Below are 21,332 nucleotides of genomic sequence, written 5' to 3'. Positions count from 1 at the left end.
ATTACCTTTGTATCAACCTAATAATTTATATATGGAAATGACAAAATCAGCTATCCTTTTTTTTCAGGATACTATCTAATTGAATCATAAGAAATTGCAGCTGTCATAGGTAGAAAGTGGTCAGATACTGGCAAATTCTTAGGTTCTACATAATGTTCATATATGCATATGTGTGTATGTGTATAATGTATATATACCTCTTATGTAAAACACAGGGTATTTGGTTGGTTCCATTACTTGGACGATTTTTTTTTTTTTTTTTTGCCATTACTTTCAATGGCAAAAGCCACAATAACTTTTGCACCAACCTTACATATATTTGCGTAGATTAATATGCAATATATTCTATAGGTGATATTAAGGTTTTCTTTGACTTAAATAATGTTTAAGACTGAGAAGAGGATCAATACCCATTATGCATCTTTAAGGAGAATAACTAGTATCAGAATGTTCTTTCTTTTTTTTATTCTCAAATGTTTTGAATAACAGAATGTTCTTTCTTATAAAACCAAAACCAAAACAAAAAATTCAGCCGTGAGTTAGACATACCTTATCCTACCTAAGTAGTCACTGTGACATACTTAACCCCCAGCCCTCACACCTATGCACGTACTAGCTACAGTGGACATCAAATTTGTAAAATTTTTATCTGCCAGCAGAGGAATAAATAAAGAAATAGTTTCAAATAATAGACTTAAAATGTGTTTTGGCTGGGCACAGTGGCTCATGCCTGTAATCCCAGCACTTTGGGAGGCCAAGGCAGGCAGGTCATTTGAGGTCAGGAGTTTGAGACCAACCTGGCCAACCTGGTGAAACCCCATTTCTACTAAAAAATATAAAAATTAGCCGTGTGTGGTGGTGGGCTTCTGTAATTCCAGCTACTCCAGAGGCTGAGGCAGGAGAATGGCTTGAACCCAGGAGGTGGATGTTGCAGTGAGCTGAGATCATTCCACTGCACTCCAGTCAGGGTGACAGAGTGAAACTCTGTTCCAAAAAAGAAAAAAAAAAATGTGTTTTGACATACATGCTACACATTATATGGTTATACATTAATCCTTTGCTTTATTATTTTTTTCTTCAGGTTAATATTAACTGAAAATTAATTTGCTTTCTCCAGAAAATATGTTGATAGCAGAGGCCAGGCACATCTAGGAGATATACCGGGTGGTTAGTAGGGAAAATTTTTAAAAAATGCTAGATATTCCTAAGGTGGAGAATTCTATTTATACAACCAAAGCAAAAAAAAAAAAAAAAAAAAAACCTACACAAACAAACAAGAGAGAGTATCTTTAACTGAGTATCTTTCCTTAGTCTTGGGCAGTAGGTCTTGCTGTCATTCCAGGAAGGGAGCACATAGTAATTTTGAGACATTCATCATTTGACACTCATCATGTTTATATACATTGTAATTTATAGGAATGGAAAGTACTGGGTATCTACCCAGAGGAAAATAAGTCCTTATACGAAAAAGACACTTGCACACTCATATTTATAACAGGACTATTCACAATTGCAAACATCTGGAACCAGCCCAGATGCCCATCAATCAATGAGTGGATAAAGACAATGTGGTATATATACCATGGAATACTACTCAGCCATAAAAAGGAATGGAATAGTCTGGGCACGGTTGCTCATGCCTGCAATCCCAGCACGTTGGGAGGCCCAGGCGGGCAGATCACCTGAGGTCAGGAGTTCGAGACCAGCCTGGCCAACATGGCAAAACCCCCTTCTCTACTAAAAATACAAAAATTAGCCAGGCATGGTGGCGGGCGTCTGTAATCCCAGCTACTTGGGAATCTGAGGCAGGAGAATCGCTTGAACCTGTGAGGCAGAGATTGCAGTGAGCCAAGATCGCACCATTGCACTCAAACCTGGGTGACAAGAGCGAAACTCTGTAACGAAAAAAAAAAAAAAAAAGAAAGAAAGAAAAAAAAGAATGAAATAATGGCATTTGCGGCAACCTGGATGGAATTGGAGACCATTATTCTAAGTGATGTAACTCAGGAATGGAAAACCAAACATCACATATTCTCACTTAGAAGTGAGAGCTAAGCTAAGCTATGAGTACACAAAGGCATAAGAATGATACAATGGATTTGGGGAATTGGGGGGAGGGTAAAAGTGGGGCGAGGGATTTAAGACTACACATTGGGAACAGTGTACACTGCTCGGGTGATGGGTGCATCAAAATCTCAGAAATCACCACTGAAGAACTTATCCATGTAACCAAACACCACCTGTTCCCCATAAGCTATTGAAATTAAAAAAGAGAAAGTGACTGAGAAGGAAATTCTATAGTCTCCTCAAAGTTGCATATTTGGTATTTCTAGAAGACTAACTCATTGCAGTTTTCCTCCCAAATATTTGGGATCATGAAGTCATGTCTTAACTAAATGATTTTAATATTATCTTTCTGGACTTTTAAACTTTAATGCTCATTTCAATCACATCTTTTAAATATACTCTACTAAAACTCAAAGTGTGGATTCCCAGACAGCAGCATCATCACCTGGAGACTTGTCAGAAATGCAAGTTCTTGGAAATGCAAGTCTTCAGAACCCCCTCCCACACCCCAACATGCTACTCCCCCACAACATCTGAAAGAGGCAGCAGGGCCTCCAAAAGGAAAGCCTGAGTCCTACACCCAAGGGTACCTGATACTGGGTAAGGAAGCTCAATCTGGGCATGGACCTTGGGCTCAAGTGTGCACGGAGGTAGCTGGCCACTGTTTTCAAATGGACAGTGATCACCTCTGATTCTTCTGCCTCCCAGATGCCACAAAACATCTGGATTCTGAGCCTCTAGGACTAGAGGGAAGAAGAGCATGTTGGCAATTCTCTAACCCGTAAGAAGGTGTAGGGGCCTTGAGACAGGCTTAATTTTATTTCTTGGAGTAGGAGTCACGTTCACCATATGCTACTAAAAATCTTTCGGTCTTGGCTTAAGCAAATAAGTGTTGATCTTCTCCAGATTAGACTGGCCCCCTTTGCCTATACACTCCCATTGAACCTTTGCAGTTAGAAATTCAATGTCTATTTTTTCTGATGATTGTTTGTCCCAGGAGAGAAGGAATTGTGCAGTCATATTCACACTGGTATTTTTGGCATATAACATGTCCTCAACAAATGTTTGTGGATTGACTGGATGAATCAATGAGTGGATGGACAGCTGGTTTATTTGCATCCAATTTGAAGGCATGTGAATTGCATTGCTATTTGATAGGGTGTCATGATGAAGATATTTTCTGTATGTATGAATTATGAACAACTATGATCAAAATGGCAAAAAATGGAACCAGAGACTTTGGCTATTTTAACACGTTAAAATTAACACAAGGCTAATTATTTGTTAGTTGCTTGGATTAAAAGAAATGCTTTTGGAAAAAGTACAAACCCAACCCTCAGAAGAGTTGACAAACAGTACCGTGAACACTGGTATCTCCTCCCATCGAAGTTCACCAACGGTTTTGTTGTCCCACCTACTCCATCTCTCTGTCTCTCCTTCTCTCTTTCTCTCTCTCCACACACACATACACCACTTTCCCCCAAATCATTCAAAAGTAGACTACATGCAAGATGACACTGTACCCCAGATACTTCTGTATGCCTCTCCCCCATCTAATTACAACCCTTATCCCCAAAACTAAGAAATCGATGTGATACAATACCTTCAGGATACCAGTTTTTAAATTAGATCTTCATCCTTATACAAGGTCCTCAATGATCATAGAAAACGAAAAACTGTTTAATTTTTAGCACATCTATCATTTTAGGCCAGAGCTTTTGTCAGTGCTTTCATCCGCAATCAACACCTGAGGCCGGATGTCAACAAGTGGCTCTCATGGTTGCAAGAATCCTTAGGACCCACCCGGGTGCTCAGCAGTCAGGTGTGGGGCTCTGATGTGAGCGTGCTGTTCCCATGAGTCCTCCCTGCCTGGCGTCTGCCTTCCCATCACCACCTGCCGCCATGAGGCATCTCCTTTATTGTCATCAAAATCACAGTTCTTGATTTTTTCTTTTTGTTATTATCCCTCAGTTTGAGTCTTGAACTTTTAGTGGTAAAATATTTAGTTTTTGTTGTATTTGGTTTGTTTGCACATTAAGGTAGAATTTCTATTTGATAGTTGAGTACCAGCTTATTAGTTATTTGAAAAAGTTAAAGTGAAGGGTCAAAACCAAAAAACAGAAACATGAACACTAGTCAACTTAAAATATATAAATGCTCACAAATTCTATAATCTTGTGAGATAGGGTCCAGGTTGTTCCTTTGGGAATGGGTCTGCTGTTTAGAGTTCAATGGCATCATTCTTGCTAAATCACTCCCACAGTGCACCATCAACAAATTCCGGTTTTAGAATTAAAAAAAAAATTTTTTTACAGGCCAATTGCTTGTGGGGGCCGGGCATGGTGGCTCACTCCTGTAATCCCAGCACATTGGGAGGCAGCGGCTGGTGGATCACTGGAGGTCAGGAGTTTGAGCCCAGCCTGGCCAACAATGTGAAACCCCATCTCTACTAAAAATACAAAAATTAGTAGGGTTTGGTGGTGCATGCCTGTAACCTTGACTACTCAGGAGGCTGAGGCATGAGAATTGCTTGAACCCAGGAGGCTGAGGTTGCAGTTAGCCAAGATTGTGCCACTGCACTCCAGCCTGGGTGACAGAGCTAGATTCTGTCTCAAAAAAAATAAAAAGTAAATAAATAAAATAAAAAAGATGCTTGTGGAGCAATCTGACTGTAGAGTCCTTCTGGATATTAATCCATATTTTTCTCTAACTCTTTAAGTGCTAGCTCAGCCACATGTAATTGAATAATAGTTTTCTCTCAATTTCATTTTATCAAATCTTTCAACCTTGTTTTACATAAGCAAATGTCTTTTTATGTATTCATATCTAATCACTTAGTTATTTAATATTTAATTACTTCATTAAAATAGTAAGTTCAACCATCAGGAATTGGAGTGAAATAGCTAATCTTAAAACCATCTGGTCAAAAAATGGGCAAAAGATTTGAATAGACATTTCTCAAAAGAAGACATACAGAGAGCAAACAGGCATATGAAAAGGTGCTCAACATCACTGATCATCAGAGAAATGCAAATCAAAACTACACGGAGATATCATCTCACCCCAGTTAAAATGGCTTCTATCCAAATGACAGTCAATAACAAATGCTAGAAAGGAAGTGGAGAAAAGGCAACCCTAGTACGTTGCTTGTGGGAATGTAAATTAGTATAACCACCATGGAGAACAGTGTGGAGGTTCCTCAAAAAACTAAAAATTGCACTACCATATGATCCAGCAACCCCACTGTTGGGTATCTATCCAAAAGAAAGGAAATCAGTCTATCGAAGAGATATCTGCACTCCCATGTTTGTTGTAGCACTGTTTACAATAGCTAAGATTTGGTAAAAGGTGAAAGATTTATACGATCTGAAGAGAAACCAGAGTATACAATAGCTAAGATTTGGAAGCAATCTAAGTGTCCATCAACAGATGAATGGATAAAGGAAATGTGGTATATATACACAGTGGAGTACTATGCAGCCATAAAAAAGAATGAGATCCAGTCATTTGCAACAACATGGATGGAACTGGGGATCACTGTGTTAAACAAAGTAAGCCAGACACAGAAAGACAAACATTGTATATTCTCACTGATGTGTGGGATCTAAAAATCAAATCAACTGAACTCATGGACATAGAGAGTAGAAGAATGGTTACCAGAGGCTAAGAGGGGTAGTGAGGGGTTGGACGGGAGGTGGGATGATTAATGTGTACAAAAAAAATAGAATGAATAAGACTATTTGGTAGCACAGTAGGGTGATTATAGTCAATAATAACTTAATTGTGTATTTTAAAACAAAGAATTCAGCCAGGCACGAGGGTTCATGCCTGTAATCCCAGCACACTGGGAGGCCAAGGCAGGTGGATCGCCTGAGATCAGGAGTTCGAGACCAGCCTGGGCAACGTGGAAAAACCCCATCTCTACAAAGAAACAAAAACAAAAACAAAATTTAGCTGGACATGGTGGTGCACACCTGTAGTCTCAGCTACTCAGAGGGCTGAGATGGGAGGATTGCTTGAACCCAGGAAGCAGAGATTGTAGTGAGCCAAGATCAGGCCATTGCACTTCAGCCTGGACAACAGAGTGAGACCCTGTCTCAGAAAAAAAAAAGTAATTGGATTCCTTGTAACTCAAGGGATAAAGTGCTTGAGGGGATGGATGCCCCATTCTCCATGATGTGTTTATTTCACATTGCATGCCGGTATCAAAACATCTTATGTACCCCATAAATATATATATGCCTACTATGTAGCCACAAAAATATTTTAAATAATATAAAAAATAAAAGAAAACTGATTGGTGTAGCAGACATGTATACTAGGTATACTAGGGAGATGCCTCCAGCTCTGGGCTGCTATTGCACAGAGGTATGGAGAATTCTGGTCCATCCAGCAGTCGGTTAAATGAAAAACCATTGTGAGAGGGTTGACTGTACTCTCCAGTTATACATGTCTGCCATATCATCTATGTGCATGTGATCTGCCCTGCAGATGAGGCTCCAGAGCCAGGTCTAGAGCTGTGTTTCTGTGCCCCAGTTAGTGGAACTGCTCCAAACTCATTCCAACTTTAATTCTCAGTTAAATTGGCAAGGCGTGGTTTGCCCGTGCAGCTGCATAATTAAGCTGACTAGGACTTCAGAGTATGTGACAATGTTGCTGACGTGTAGATGCTGCACCTGATTGTGTGAACTCAGAATTATAGTCAGCGCAGCTCTCTGGCTGCTGTTCAGCTGCTGCTCTAGAAACAAGCCCTGCCTGTGTGTTCCAGAGACCCCAGAACAGGGACACTTGAATACTTTTGGATGGTGATGACAGTAACTCAAGAGTCAAGATATTGATTTCTCTCACTAATGCTGTTTTTTCTTAAATATATTTTCATATTGCAAATGTTTCAATAATTCAAAAATTCAAACGGATTATTTAATTTAAAAGATACAGAGTCCATATTTTTATTCTTATTGATTTTAATCCATCTACATTGTTGGACCCAGTTTTTTGAAACACTATGGTTACTTTAATAGTAATAACCCATTCATTACTATTCAACTGTTAAATCACTTAAAAAACCAGGATGGCCAAAGGCTAACTATTAAGGAAGCATAACTAATGGATATTTCTTAAGCAACATCTTTATGATTTTTCTCCTTCCAACAATAAATTACCCCATAGTTTCCTCATATCTTAATGGAATACAAAATCATTTGTCATGAACAGAAAGCTCTTAATAATAATATTATGGCTATTAAATCCCCTCCCACCATCAGAAAATGACCCGAGATTACATGATGTTTTAGCACTTTTGAATATTAAGTAGTTAAACTTGTGGAAATCATTTTTTCACAGTTGCATTTATGTTTTACAGCCTTACTTAAAATGCAAAATACTACACTTGATCTTAGCCAAAAGGCCGAGAAGCGATTAAAATGCAAAATAAACTTTCATTGTAGAGAACCAAAAAAGAAATCACAGGCCATGTATGTATGGACCTACTGAATATATATGGACCCATCTATGTAGCGTCTACTCCAGCATTGTAGCTACAAACTGGAGCTTTGGGAAATTTCTTCATCCCTCCAAGTTCCCCATCTGTCAAGGGAGATATTAGGATGTATCTTGCAGTGCTTTTGTGAGAAGGAATTGAGATGCTATCACTAGCATGCCTGGTACCCTGCACTCAATAAGGACTCAGTCACTGGGGGCCTCCCTTCTGTCCTTTTTGGCTACAAGATCCCAAGCCAAAGGACATCCACCACTATTGTTTGATCCTTTCTTCCATCAGTCTGCACTAGCCACCTTCCTCCCTGACATTTCCTCTTGAAGTCCCTTGTCCAGTGCCAAAGAACTGGTGTTGAATCTAAGGGCAAGGGTGAGAGACTGCTGTTATCTATCTCTAACAAACAAGTGAATTAACTTGTATTTGTTAATACTATTATTAGCGTACACTGATTATATTGGTTGATTAACCAAATATCATTTGCCGAAGAGCACAGACACATTACAGTGTTTTATTTACAAAATATTGGTTAGAGACCCCGGTGGTATTTGATGCTTATCCAAGAAAGGTGCCAGATCAAATATATTATACAAAGGCAACAAGCCTTCCAGCAGTGCGGATCAGTTGGGTCTCACACTCTTCTCTTGATCTCCATTCTCGCAGTGCCCGTGTGTCACCCATGTCTCCCCTGTACATCACTTTCTCTTACGAGGCAAAGTGGTACAGGCTGCAGGGCACCAGTTCCGGAGACAGACTTCCTGGGTCTAAATCCCAGCTCTGCCACCTCACCTCTGTGAGTCTAGGCAGTCTCAGGTGTCTCAGTTTCCACATCTGTGAAATGGGGTCAGATTGGTTAGCACAGGGAAGCCCTTAGAAGAGTTCATAGGATATACAGAGCTGTTACTGTAGGCTGTTACTGACTCATCGACTTGATACCAATCGTTAGGTGCTCCAGAGTTAAGGGTTTATCACTTTCCCACTGCAGGTGGGAACTGTGTCTCACAATTCCTTATATCCCACACGCACTGTAAACAATTATCTTTTTACCCTTGAAACTCATGAAGGATCTCATTAAACACATCCATTTTTATTGTTCATTAAATGCACATGCATTTTTATTAATAGACCAGAACATAATTTCCAAATAATCTTGACTATTTCCTCTTTCTACTGTCAATAGCCAGCATGCTCGTTCCTGTGCATGCTGGTGAAACAGACGTGGCCTGCCCTGCCTTTCTCCAATCTCTCTCCCGGAGCCCAGTCCAGCCCAGCCCAGCCCAGCCTGGTTTAATAGCAGGGGGAGTTGGCACCGTTCACAGCTGGTTAACACCCTACTGAGCAGGTCTGTTGATTTTGCATTATGATTACTGACCCTGCCAGTCCCTCTGCCCAGCCAATAGCCTGAGGGGAAAGTTTTTGTGTGTGAAAAGAAGAGCTGACCAAGTATAGCCAAACCATGCCAGACAGACGCCACGAGCTGTCCTCTGCAGGGCCGCCTCTGCCCGTGTCTGCCTTAAGCAACCAACCATGTGCCCTGGCACCATGCCCTCCAGTGAAGGAGAATGACACCCATGGACTGCTTTGCACGGTACCCCTGCCTGTCCCGCCCTGAAGCTGCTGTCACCACACTTGGACATCACAGAAATCTTACTGCAGCTGCCACTTCCTATCCCTCAACTCCTGTCCAGAGACACATCATTAGTCTAGACATCTAAACCAGCCACCCGTTTTTGATTTTCTGGATGACAGCAAGCATACAGATTACTAACTCTGACAAAGACGGTGCAATGAGAGCTCTCTGGTCCATTTGAGAATAAACAATTTGGTAAGGAAATTTTGCCCATCTTATGCAATGCAGAGAATGGTAGGTATACCTGTAATCATTAACTCCAGCTTCCTTTTTTTTTGTTTCTTTTCCCCCCCTAAAAGGTTTTGAATGCAGAAAGACCGAGAAACCTTCGCCATTCGTGTAAGAAAAATAGACTGCACAGGATCCCTTGATCAGGATGGTGTAGAAGAAATGAACTTCCGTCAGCACTGTAATGATCTCAGTATGTTTTGAGCACTTTCAGTGCTGGCGGCCTCATATGATCTCATTATATCTTACAACAATTCTGCAAGGGAGGTACTATTATAAGCTCCATCTGATCGATGAGAAAACTCGAATTTTGAGAGGCTAAGGATAGTAAGGAACACTGGGAGCGGGTATCTGAATTCAGGTGAGACAGTCTGACCCAGGGTCATATTCTCAGGTGCAGTGTTGCATTTCTTCTTCTCCTTTTTTGGGGGGTGGGGTGGGGATGGGGATGGAGTCTCGCTCTGTTGCCCAGGCTGGAGTGCAGTGGTGCAATCTAGGCTCACTGCAACCTCCACCTCCCAGGTTCAAGCGATTCTCCAGTAGAGATGGGGTTTCACCATGTTGACCAGACTGGTCTTGAACTTTTGAACTCAGGTGATCCGCCCGCCTTGGCCTCATAAAGTGCTGGGATTACAGGCATGAGCCACCGCGCCCGGCCTGTATTTCATTATTGATGGGCGCTGCTGGCCACAAGGCACTGGGGGAGGAAGGGTACGTTTCTCTCCACCTCACCCTATCACTGTGGCCCTCATGATGGGATGTAAAATCCTAGTGATAAACATAACATAGTAGCTCATGAAATTAGCTGTATAATGCAGGAATTGGCAGACAGCAGCTTGCAGGCCAAATCTGCCCTCTGCCTGTTTCCAGCTGGCCTATGAGCTAAGACTGGTTTTCATATTTTTTCATGGTTGAAACAAAATCAAGAGAGAAATAACATTTTGTAATGTGAAAATTATATAAACTTCAAATCTCAGTGTCCATAAATTAAGTTTGCATTTCATCAATACAAATTTTGTGGATATTTATTTTCTCTCTTGTTATATAGGTATCTGCATAGTAGCCTTCATTTTGCCTCTTGGCTTGCAAAGCCTAAAATATTTACTACCTGGCTCTTTATGGGAAAAACTTGGTGATTCCTGGTGCAAATTATCTTCATTACATTTTTTCTGTGGCAATATAAAACTTGCATTAAAAAATTAAGATACAGGCCAGGCACAGTGGCTCATGCCTGTAATCTCAGCACTTTGGGAGGCCAAGGTGGGTAGATCACCTGAGGTCAGGAGTTCAAGACCAGCCTGGCCAACTGGGTGAAACTCTGTCTCTACTAAAAATACAAAAATTAGTTTGGTGTGGTGTTGAGCGCCTGTAATCCCAGCTACTTGGGTGGCTGAGGCAGGAGAATTGCTTGAACCTGGGAGGCGAAGGTTGTAGTGGGCAGAGATCACACCACTGTACTCCAGCCTGGGCAACAGAGCGAGAGTCCATCTCAAAAAAAAAAAAGTTAAGGTAGAAACTTAAAGAAGAGATCAGCTGTGAGCTCCAGTGAGAGATGAGCTTCTACCTTGGAATGGCAGACGGGGACCTCTCTCTTCCTTCTGTCCTCCTCATGTGCTTCCCCTTCTCCCACTGTGCTTCTGTCCAAGGCTTGGGGGACACAAGGAATATAATTTGGGGACTGGAAGAACCCAGCAGATCCTCTAGTCTGAAAGTTCTTCATGTTTTGAACTTCACAGAGTAGTAAAATAAATATGTCTTAAAAGGAAGACAAACAGAGGATTGTCTTAGTTATATTTTTCAATATAAGGGCAATGGCCACCTCCAACACAAACAAACCAACACAATCTCCCAGCCCCCAACCCACAGCAGACCTCTCATCTACTGTCCTCATATTCCAGAGGAAAATTAAGATACCATAAAGCAAGTAAATGCCCACAGAATAAACGATGTTCCCAGGCATGGCTCATGCCTGTAATCCCAGCACTTTGGGAGGCCAAGGTGGGTGGATCACTTGAGCTCAAGAGTTCAAGACCAGTCTGGCCAACATGGTAAAACCCCATCTCTACTAAAAATACAAAAGTTAGTCAGGCATGGTGGCCTGTGCCTGTAGTCCCGGCTACTCGGGAGGCTAAAGCAAAAAAATCGCTTGAACCTGGGAGGTGGAGGTTGAAGTGAGCCGAGATTACACCATTGCACTCCAGTTTGGGAGACAGGGCGAGATCTGTCTTAAACAACAACAACAACAACAACAACAAACCCATGATGTTCTCTTAAAATGGGAACTTGATTTTAAAAAAAGCTCCGATTTTACTTGATAAAAAAAATCTCTACCTGGTTCTTCTTTTCCTCATTTGTTTTGAGCTGGGGCATCCCTGCACTGGGAAGCACTAAATTAGCCACAACCACCTCCACTCTCTCCTGTGGGTCACTCTTTGCTTTGTCACCTGCTGCTGCAGGGCCTTCTGTCTGAGAGGCCAAAGTAAGCTAATCTTATCGAGAGACATGATGCTAATGGTTAACTTTTAAAAATCCGCCTGGAAACTGTCACATTTTTTCAGAAAACATTACCTCTTCAAACAAACAAACAAACAAGACAGAAAGCTGCCACCAGTGCCGCAAGTGATGGAAAGTATGAGCTGCAGGCTGGCAGGTGGAGACACACATTAGGGCGGATGGGACTTGCTGGGTCAGGTGCCTGGTTTGTCAAGGACCATTTAAAAAAAAAAAATCTTTGAAAATGTTATTTACAAAACCAAAGTTTAGGCCAGGTGGCTCACACCTATTATCCTAGTATTTTGGGAGGCCAAGATGGGAGGATTACTTGAGCCCAGGAGTTGGAGACCAGCTGGGGTAACACAGTGGGACGCTGTCTCCACAAAAAAATTAGCCGGTCATGGTGGCGCAAGCCTGTAGTTCCATCTATGTGGTTCGCTGAGGTGGGAGGATCGCTTGAGCCCAGGAGGTGGAGACCACAGTGAGCCATAATCGCACCACAGCACTCCAGCCTGGGTGACAGAGTGAAACCCTGTCAAAACAAAACAAAACAAAGCAAAACAAAACTAGATTACTTTTCTAAAATTAACAACAAAAAAGAATTCATTCAGAGCAATAAAAAAGACAGTTCATCTCAAAAATAGAAATTTAAAGTCCTACAATTTATTTATTGTTTTCTCAAACTATAAGCATTCATCTTTTTTTTTTTTTTTCCTTTGAGATGGAGTTTCACTCCTGTTGCCCAGGCTGGAGTGCTGTGGTGTGATCTTGGCTGACTGCAACCTCCACCTCCCAAGTTCAAGCGATTCTCCTGCCTCAGCCTCCTGAGTAGCTGGGATTACAGGTACCTGCCACCACACCTGGCTACTTTTTTATATTTTTAGTAGAGACAGGGTTTCACCATGTTGGACAGGCTGGTCTTGAACTCCTGACCTTAGGTGATCCACCCCCCTTGGCCTCCCGAAGTGCTGGGATTACAGGCGTGAGCCACCATGCCCAGCAGCATTCATTTTAAGTAATTTTTTTGTTTGTTTGTTTTTTCATTATGGAAAGCTACTAACTTAGTTTTTACTTCCTGGTAGAAAAAAATAAAGCCAGAATAAACATAGGAAAATTTTAAACAATGGTTGAGACATTTGATGAAGAAAGCTTAGAGCTGACAGTTATCTGCAGACACAGTGAAACCCCAGAGGTCACCTGCGCTTCCACTGGCTGAGGTGGGTGAGCTACACTTTCCATTGTTACAAGTAATAGAATATTAAGATTGTAAAAGGCCTTAAAGTTCATTGGTCTCATACTCATTACTCCAAGGTCAGTCCAGATCTTATTTGGAATCTGGAAGTTCTGATTTTCCCTTGGGCAGCTGAGCTGACTGCTTTCAGGACGATTGTGTGCAAACTTCAAAGCACAGAGGCTCTGCTGCATGTTAACTTTTCTGCCCAGCAGTCTGGCCTGCTTGGAGTATCAGAGCCCACACCTAAGGGCATTGTCTTGGAGGAGCTCACCATGGAGAAGAGTAACTCCTTAGGGCTGAATTCATTCCTGGCTTAGTTGCTCACTGCTATGCAAAACATCTTCTCCCTATAAGTGGAGGACAATAGACACTATCTAATTAATGCTTTGATTGGGGCTGGATATAAGTGAGATAAATCATGACTGTAACTCCCTGTAAAGGTTAAGGAGACAATCTGATACTGGAATTTGCTTTATTTATTTGAGACAGAGTCTCATTCTGTTGCCCAAGTTGGAGTGCAGTGGCATGATCTCGGCTCACTGGAACCTCCATCTTCCAGGTTCAAGAGATTCTTCTGCCACAGTTTCCCAAGTAGCTGGGATTACAACCACACCCAGCTAATTTTATTTTGTATTTTAGTAGAGTCGGGGGTCTCACCATGTTGGTCAGACTGGTCTTGAACTCCTGACCTCAGGTGATCCGCCTGCCTTGGCCTCCCAAAGTGCTGGGATTACAGGCGTGAGCCACCATGCCCGGCCTGAATTTGCCTTCTAAAATATATGATGTAAATGTCTGGGATATTTTTGCCCCATTTGTTATGAGTAACATACTTCCTTGATAGCATCAGCTCATATCAAATTGTGATTAAGAAAACTATCTCTGTATAGTTTCATGATATTCCAACAGAACCTTAGGACAGTGGTTCTCAACTTTTCGTGTATGTGAATTATTTGAAGTCTTTAGTAACCTTACTTTCTCCCTCGAGATCCCATCCTCAGTGAACAGGTCTGAGGCCTGGAATCAGTGCTTAAAACAAGCAACCTGGCGGGCTCAGTTTCAGGGGTTCCCCAGACCACACTCTAACTTCCTTAGCATATCAAGCATTGAAAAAGAACTAAGATTCATCTCCAAAACTTTTATACCAATCTCTTTGATATTTATGAAATAGAATAGTAGTTATTTGTAAAAATATAGGATAGTTGAGATTAATGATCAATTCTGAACAAATTCCCCAAATGAGATGATGTCACTTGGTTGATTAAAAGTGTTTAGACCTGGCCATCAGTGCTGAGTTTGAACTCCTGAGCACAGTGTAGGAGGCTGTCTGTATTCCGTGTCCCCTATATCCCTAGCAGAGAGGCCATTGGCCCCCATAGTGCCGGTGCGATTCCTGCGCACTGAGACCCTCTGCTTTCTTTCACATTCCTGTGCTTTTCCACATGCATTTTCGGCCTGGCATGCCCAATTCTCACTACCTCTGACCTTGCTTGGCTAAGTTTTGCTGATTGCAGAGCAGTTCAAAGGTTACCTCTCTTGGAAAACTACCTCCCTCAACCCTCACGGTGGTTAGTTGCTCCCTCACTTGTTTTGTGCATAACTGACTTACAACACGTATCTAATTGCACTGTAATTATTTGTTTACATGCCTCTCTCCACCACCCCGCAAAGTTTCTCATAGGAAGCCACATCTTACTCATCTCTACATTCCTAGGAGGTAGGACTAGTTCACAGTGTCGGGGAGATGGGAGCCATGCTCCCAGAGAGGAAAGTGTCCTCTTAGCTGCCTCCCATGACTTCATGGGCCCGTTTGATGATAACAGGAGACCCTCTGGAAAAAGCCTGCAGGTGGGTGTTGACCTGAGAACAGGCCAAGAAATGTATAACTTGCACCACATATAAAATGAACATGAATCATGCAGAACAGAAACAGTGCCAGAAAAGGAAAATGTACAAGGAAGCTTGAAAGATAGCAAGCTCAGGGGCAGGGGGCTGAAGGACTGCAGGAGCAAGATTGAGCACTGTGTGTCAAGGGTGCTTAAGGAGCCTTTTGTTGTTGTTATTATTATTATTATTTGAGACAGTGTCTCCCTATGTTGCCCAGGCTGGTCTCAAACTCCTGGGCTCAAACAGTCCTCCCACCTCAGCCTCCTAAGTAGGTGGGACTACAAGCTACTTAGGTGCACCACTGCACCTGGCTTAAGGAGCCTTTTAAAGATGAGGATGCTGAGTTAAATGATCTACTGTGCTCAGTAGATCTCACCCTCAAAGCCATTTTCCCTCCATCGCTTTTTTTTTTCCTAATGTCCAACTTCAAATTTATATTCAAATCTAAAAGTGGTATCATCTATTCATTCATTCAAAAAACATTTATTATGTTCTGTGCACCAGGCACTATTCTAGATACAGGGGACACAGTAGCTTATGTTCTAACAGGGGGAATAAAACAATAGATAACATAAATATATAACATATATATAATACACACATGTTAACTAATTATAATTGCCAAGAAAATATAATGCAGGAAAGGAAGAAATGAAATGTCAGTGGTGGGTTGTAAATGTTTACATAATGTGGTCACGAAAGAGCCTACCTGAGAAGGTGACTTTTGGAATCAAGACTTGAAGGAAGGAGAGGAGGCAGCGACTGGGCTGCATAGACACCATGGGATTTAAGCAGATTTGTATTTTTTCCAGATGGATTTTATCAAGCAAGAGAGCTGAGGAAAAGGTCATCAATGAGGGAAGACGGGAGACTCCAGGAGCACAGAGACAGTGACAAAGCAATGGATAAAGGAATTGTGGGTACCAGTGAGGTGGCAGGATTATGGGATTTGGAGTTCTAGGGACAAAGATGGAAAGACTGGAGGGTGCTTGGAGAGGAACTGTGATTGGTAATGTCAAGATCAAGAGTATTGTCTTGCAGGGGAACCAGTGACAGAGGTCAGGAAGATGAGACCACTGCAATGGTAATTTTATGATATGCACAGGTGTTGATAATTCCTTTGTGCTGGACAAGGTAAAAGAGGAGTGATGACTTTGAAATGTTCTTAAGAAAAAATTCCAGCAATAACATCTGTCTACAACTCATTGGACAAAAGCATCCAGTTCCTCAGAACATCTGATATCTTTTCTGATAACATGAAGATAAAATCATTATTCATTCTGAGTTATAGGACTCTCCACTGACACATAAAGATTTTAAACTATTCTCCATATATATGGAAAGGTATCAAGAATAATGTAACAAATACCCCTGCAGCTACCACCCAGCTCAGAAATAGCATATTATCAATGTAGTTGAAATTTCCTGTGTCATCTCTGAATCTTCAGTACAGTTTGTCATATAAAACTGCCTTATGGCCAGGTGTAGTGGCTTATGCCTGTAATCCCAGCACTTTGGGAGGCTGAGGTAGGGATCACTTGAGGCCAGGAATTTGAGTCCAGCCTGTGCAACACAGTGAGACCCTGTCTCTACAAAAAAATTAAATAAAATAGTCATGCATGGTGGTGAGTGCCTGTAGTTCCAGCTACTCCAGAGGCTGAGGTGGGAGGATTGCTGAAGTCCAGGAGTTGGAGGCTGCAGTTGGCTCCACCACTACCCTCCAGCCTGGGCAATGGAGCAAGACTCTGTCTCTGGTTGGGCACGGTGACTCATGCCTGTAATCCCAGCACTTTGGGAGGCCGAGGCGGGTGGATCACTTGAGGTCAGTAGTTTGAGACCAGCCTGGCCAACATGGAGAAACCCGGTCTCGAATAAAATTACAAAAATTAGCCGGGCGTGGTGGCGGGCACCTGTAATCCCAGCTACTTGGGAGGTTGAGGCAGGAGAATCATGTGAACCTGGGAGGCAGAGGCTGAAATGAGCCAAGATCGCGCCACTGCACTCCAGCCTGGGTGACAGAGCGAGACTCCATCTCAAAAAACAAAGACTATCTCTGAAACAAACACACAGACACGTGTGCGCGCACACACACACACAAAACTGCCTTATTAAACAAGAAGCTCTGGCCCATTAATGGAAGAATCGTTGTGGAAATTGAGATGTGGGTAAGATTCAATCTTCAGCAAGTACAGAAAATCAGAAGGAGAAGCTACTAAGAAAATGCAGGCCCCAGTGAAGGTGAAGAAACCTTGGGGCAGAATTTGGACTTCCTACAAATCCAGATGGTATTGAAGGAATGTCATGTAGTTTTAAACCTCAAAGGACAGGATACCTCTAGACAGCACTGGGGTTACAACTGCAAACAGAAGATGCTCAATACATACTGACTATGTGACAAAGTAAATCCCAGAGTACTGAATACATAACATAGGTCATAGGTGTAAATTATTTAACTACATAAAATATATAACCGCGGTAAAAACAAGAAAAGAAGATTAAAAATTAAACCGAGAAAATGTCAAGGATACAAGAGTGCTTCACAGCACTAAAAACAGACTATGGGGAGATAAGCATGTAAATATAATGACAGCTGGAGTGAGACGTCATACAAAAATAAATAAGAAAATGTAAGCTACATCTCTGGGAAAACAAATGTTTGGATATTTTAGACATTTTGATGATTGACTGAGTTTTTCTTCTCATCCAGATGACTAATGCCAAGTAAATAAAATCTTAGAAGCAGATAGACAAGAAAGCCAAGGGGGAATTAACAAAAGTCCTTAGGATTGGCTCTGCAAAAATAACCTCCCCGCTGGCACAGTGTGTAGTGTTATAAGTGGGAAGAGCTCTGAGAGAAGAGTGAGTGCGGGAGCCAGGTAGCAGAGCAACTGGAAAAGGCAAAGATGGGATAGAAATAATGGGACTAAGCAGCCCGGCATGGTGGTTCATGCCTGTAATCCCAGCACTTTGGGAGGCCGAGGCTGACAGATCACCTGAGTTCGGGAGTTCAAGACCAGCCTGACCAACATGGAAAACACTCTGTCTCTACTTTAAAAAAAAAAAAAAAAAAAAAAAAAAAAAAAAAAATTTAGGCTGGGCATTTTTTTTTTTTGGTGCGGCTACATGCTTGTAATCCCAGCCTACTTTGGGCGAAGGCCGAGGCCAGGAGAATGCTTGAACCTGGGAGGTGGGTTGCAGTGAGCTGTGATTTTGTGCCATTTTGCACTCCAGCCTGGGGGACAGAGCGAGAGTCTGTCTAAAAAAAAAAAAAAGAAAGAAAGAAATAATGGGATGAAGGATAGAGACTTCATGTTTAGCGCTATTTTATTGTAGATTGGAAGATGACAAATTCCACACAATGGCAACATCTGTTTTGTAGAAATACAAAAGGATATGAAAAAAATTTTTTTATTAATTCTGCTTTTTAGAACCAAAATACAAACAGACAAATATAGAATGATTTAGAATGCAAAGCAATTGAAATTCAGGTCACAAGATTTCTAAACATTAAGCATCAGATACCTTTTATATGTCTCCAAGATAATTCTATTTCCACCTTTCCTAATACGTGGTTTACTTTTCTTTTAATATGAAAAATATTGTTTTCTTGTTGCTAAAGTAGAGTTTGATTGTTCAAGTTGGATCAACAGAGCAGGCATCTTGATAGCTTGCTTCACTGTTAGTTTTGGAAGGAAGACTACAGAAACAACAAAGTGCATTGAAATTCGTTTTCCTAAGACAGAGATGGAATCATGATCATATCCTAATAAAAAATGCAGTATTTTCACACAACATTTTTTCTTTTCTTTCCGTTTTTTTTTTTTTTTTTTTTTTTTTTTTTTTTTGAGACGGAGTCTCACTCTGTCGCCCAGGCTGGAGTGCAGTGGCGCAATCTCGGCTCACTGCAAGCTCCGCCTCCCGGGTTCATGCCATTCTCCTGCCTCAGTCTCCTGAGTAGCTGGGACTACAGGCACCTGCCACCACGCCTGGCTGATTTTTTGTATTATTTTTAGTAGAGACGGGGTTTCACCGTGTTAGCCAGGATGGTCTCGATCTCCTGACGTCATGATCCGCCCGCCTCGGCCTCCCAAAGTGCTGGGATGACAGGCGTGAGCCACTGTGACCGGCCTGCACGACATTTTTTCAAATGAGCAGTCGCATTTGGAAAATCTTAAAAAGGGGTTTAGCTATTAAGGCAAATTAAAAATAACTATATATATAACTGTAGTTATATATATAGAGTTATATATATAGTTATTTTATATATAGTTATATATAGTGTTATATATGTGTGTGTATATATATATACACATATATATGTATATATATGTGTGTGTTTATATGTGTGTGTGTGTATATATATATGCAGACTTTAAAATGGTGCAGCTGTCCTTCAACAAGACTTTGGCAGCCAGTGTCTATGAGACCCACAGTGTTGTGAACTGTGCTATCGTCATTATATGATGTTAATATGCAGGCATATTCCAGTATATCAAGTTATATTAACTCATGGAGTTTGAATGTGTATTTTAATGGATGAATCTGACTCTTAAAGCAATGCTGAGAGTATCTTCTGCCCTTGAGCCAGCACTGTCTTGTTTGCAGAAGCATTTTGTACAACAGAACAAGCAAAACCAGTAATGTCCAGAATAATGTTTGACTGTAAGCCTCCAAATTTCATTACTTTTCTCCAAAGAAAATATTTAGACCCCATCACAGGTGATGGTAACCAATAATTCTGTATGAGCACATTTTTCTTGAACAGTTATCATTACTATTGAATTCAGTTGCTGAAACCACACATTTTACTTCCAAATTTTCACATGATAAATAAACTGCTAGATGGCATACTGATAATTTTTCAATTTACAGCTTCCCTGGAGAAAGGGAGAGAGATTTTAACAAACTCACTATCCTATAGTGATGGTACATCATACATTATTTTGTTCTGTTCAATATCAGCTTTTTCTACAGCCCAAATCTATAAACTGTGGCTATTGGTACAAACACTCAAATAAAACAGGACTACAGTCAGGATAACATTGTGGCTAAAATACGTCTTTGTTAACAAGCACATACTGTTCTTGGTGAAGAATGTGCTTACAAATTGCTTGCTTACAAAAGGAGCAAGGTGGTACAAGTCCGTGAAGATAGGTAAGGTCGCTGATATGGTTTGGCTATGTCCCCACCCAGATCTCATCTTGAATTGTAGCTCCCATAATTCCCACATGTTGTGGGAGGGAGTCAGTGGGAGATAATTGAATCATGGGGCAGTTTCCCCCATACTGTTCTCATGGTAGTCAATAAGTCTCACGAGATCTGATGGTTTTGTAAGGGGAAACCCCTTTCGGATGGTCCTCATTCTCTCTTGTCTGCCACCATGTAAGACATGCCTTTCACCATCTGCCATGATTGTGAGGCCTCCCCAGCCATGTGGAACTGTGAGTCCATAAAACTTCTTTTTCTTTATAAATTACCCAGTCTTGTGTATATCTTTATCAGCAGTGTGACAACAGATGAATACAGTCACTAAATCATATACAATTATTAAACAGGATACCATTTGGACACAGGATTTGGGGAAACGTGAGAGTCTATAGAAGTACAATTTCTAGATAACTGAAGTTTACCATTAAAACCCAAACTCTGACCATCTGTGATTGTATTACAGGCTCTCCTGCCCTGTAAACAGAAAGTGACATAATCCTCCTTTCCTGAACAATATTGCTGTCACTGTGAACACTTTGGGGCCCTAATGGATTCCTGGTACATAACTGATACATAAGAAATATTTGTTGAGTGATGCGATTGCATACATAGAGATAATTGTTTGCATTTATATCATTTAATTGCTGGATGGTATATGGTTTTGATTGTTAAGTATGCTTTTTTTTGGAGGAAGATTCTTTGTGTGGTATTAGGCTTTCTGCCTTTCTTTCTTTCTACTGCTGTTTCCTTACCTATAGCTCTCTGATACCTCTTCTGTATTTCTAATTGTTTAATCTATGCTACTAATGAAGAAATCAGTAACTAAAGCTTGATTGAATTACTTGTAAATTCAGAATAAAGACATGTGGTAAGGTCTGAGGGCAGTACAAACTACAAACGTAGTGCAGAATCTTTGTAGTATTGTCCTGGTTTTTGTTTATCGTCTAGATGACTGAAATTGATAGGCAAGGGTGGTGTTTATATACCCATTCAGTACATTTTACAATAAAATATATACAGTCATATTTTAAACATCCTCTGATTTTAAAAATTTAATCGTGGTAGAATGCAACTTGCCCAATTTACCTTCTTAA

The 21,332-nt window shown here is 41.2% G+C and overlaps 1 protein-coding gene across 1 annotated transcript in view; it reads right to left on the bottom strand.

Annotated features, from left to right (window-relative positions):
• COL4A3 (collagen type IV alpha 3 chain) overlaps positions 1–21,332 on the bottom strand; it is a 158,853-nt gene that overhangs the window by 83,847 nt on the left and 53,674 nt on the right. The gene's annotated exons all lie outside the window — the stretch shown is intronic.

The sequence above is a fragment of the Rhinopithecus bieti genome, unplaced genomic scaffold, assembly GCF_001698545.2.
Source record: "Rhinopithecus bieti isolate Rb0 unplaced genomic scaffold, ASM169854v2 scaffold_15336, whole genome shotgun sequence".
Taxonomy (NCBI): Eukaryota; Metazoa; Chordata; class Mammalia; order Primates; family Cercopithecidae; genus Rhinopithecus; species Rhinopithecus bieti.
The sequence above is the reverse complement of the archived record's forward strand: the minus strand, read 5'-3'. Positions and strand labels throughout refer to the sequence as shown.